This window comes from Canis lupus, chromosome 35, assembly GCF_011100685.1.
Source record: "Canis lupus familiaris isolate Mischka breed German Shepherd chromosome 35, alternate assembly UU_Cfam_GSD_1.0, whole genome shotgun sequence".
Classification (NCBI taxonomy): Eukaryota; Metazoa; Chordata; class Mammalia; order Carnivora; family Canidae; genus Canis; species Canis lupus.
The window spans coordinates 4,518,631-4,520,847 of record NC_049256.1 but is presented as its reverse complement, the minus strand read 5'-3'; positions in this window follow the sequence as shown (position 1 = coordinate 4,520,847).

The window sequence follows — 2,217 nt, the reverse complement described above, 5'->3', positions numbered from 1 at the left end:
ACGCTGTGACGCGGGCTCCTGCGCGTGTGTGTTCCGTGCCCCCTGTGCCTCGGACCCGCAGGCGCCCTTCCCGGAGCCCGGGGCCGTGTGGCAGGGCCAGCGGGGGCCACTGGGCGCACCGCCCTGCCGGAGGGCTCTCCTCGGGACGCAGGGCCAGCTGCCCAGAGGACGGGGACACGGCCTGGAGGAGCCGTAGGGAGGGCTCGCGACCCAGCACAGAGGCCAGGGGAGCGTGAGCCAGGTGGGCACGTGGGGACACGCACCCCTGCCACGTGCGCACCTGCCTGCCTGCGCTCTCCAGCCCCAGGGTCTGGGGTCGCAGGCTCCTTGAGATGGGCGACATCCGGTTGCTCTGAGCATTTCCAGTGGCCCAGGGTGACCAGACGGGGCGTGTTCCCCGTGCAGTGGCGGAAGACACCTTCTGACTTGAGATCGCCGGGGGAGTTGGTTTGACCGCGAGTGTTGGAGAAGACGTGGCCAAGGTTCCTGCGGCCACTCGTGTTGCGTGCGGAAGGTGGTCACCGCGCTCGGTGACCCGGAGCCTCTGTGTGTGAGGCCTGGGGGGAGAGCTGGGCTGTTTCGGGGACCTCACTGGCGTCACTCGCGTTCCCCTTGCCCCGCGGAACCCAAGCCAGTAGCTTAGGTGAGCGGCGAGGCTGGGCCCGGGGGGGCCGCATTGTGAGTGGCCGGAGAGGAGGCGGGGGGCCCTGGGGTGCTGGCTGGGCCCTGGCACCCCCGCCTGCCCACCGCCTGGTGCCGCGCTCAGCACCTGGGTTTCCAGGCGTCTGTCCCCTGGGAGCAGCGCCGTCGGGTGGGAAGTCACAAAACCAACCCAGCGTCCCGCCTGCCGGGAGCTGCCTGGGCGAGCAGGTGCAGTGCGCGTGGAATGAACACCCATGCTGCTCCGGAGCTCTCGGGAAGGCCTCGGCGTGGCAGTCAGGGTGCCTCTGAAGGGTCCCCCGATGCACAGTCGTCATGAAAGGCACGTCCCTGAATACTGCTTGGTCCCTTGAGACGGCCCCGAGGGCATTCCCGTTCTGTCTTGCAAGGATCGACCACCAAAAGACCCCGGGGTTCGGTTCTGGGAAGCAGGTGGTTGGTCTCACCTGCTCGCCAATGTTTCCCGGGCGCCCGCGTGGCCCCATTGTGTTTGACGTGGACGCTGTGATCCCCAGGAGTGCCTAGCGGGGGGGCCGTGAAGGCGGAAAGGGCTAAGCCAGGTGAGCGAGCACCTGCAGCCTCCCGGGTGGGGTGGGCGGGCCGTGCTGCTGAGCCGCAGCGGGGTCTGCAGGCCCCACGGCCCCACGCGGGACAGCGGACGGGACAGGGCCAGCTGTGCAGCACAGGGAGCCTGCAGCGGCCCAGCCCTGGGGAAGGCTCGTGTCTCTGCTGCTGTTCTCGCATCTGAGAAAGTGGATCCGGGATCTTTCTAGCCCCGGGAGCACAAGGCCCCGGACCGCGAACACCGGCCATGGGTGGGGAGTTGGGGGCTGCGGGCACGCCCTGGGATTGCACCGTGGCTCTCGGAGGAAAGGCTCCCGAGGGCACATGGCCAGGGTGTGGGGGGGGGGGGCGGGGGGGACGGGCAGCGAGGGGTCGCGCACCTGCTGCCCTTGTAGACACCTGCCACTGGCAGCTCCCGCCCCCCCGACCTTGTGCCCGGCGCCCCTGGCAGGTGGAGACAGGAAGCAGGGCACGGGCATCGGGGCTCCCCAGGGACGCGACCGGAGGCGCTGGGGCTGGGCCGCACCTTGGCCTGAGCTCCCCTCCTCGGGTCGCAGGGCGTCTGAACACCTGCTCCGCGGGGCAGGACTCCGATCCGCGGCTGGTCGTCTGGAGCAGAGATCTGAAAAGCCACGGGCTCCAGGGGAGAGGAAGAGCAGCGGGAAATCTGCACTCTGACGTGTATAAAGCAGGTTCCAGGGGATCCCCGGGGGGCCCAGTGGTTTGGCGCCCGCCTTTGGCCCGGGCAGTGACCCCGAGGTCCTGGGATTGAGTCCTGTGTCGGGCTCCCTACATGGATCTGCTTCTCCCTCTGCCTGGGTCTCTGCCTCTCTCCATGTCTTTCATGAATAAAATAAATAAAGAAAATATTAAAAAAAAAAACAAAACAGGTTCCAGGGTTATAGGTGGGTTTTGCTTATTATTATTTGGAGGCATATATAAGAATTAAAAAATTTTCTACAATGAACTTGTATTTTTATGAAACCAGGCAAA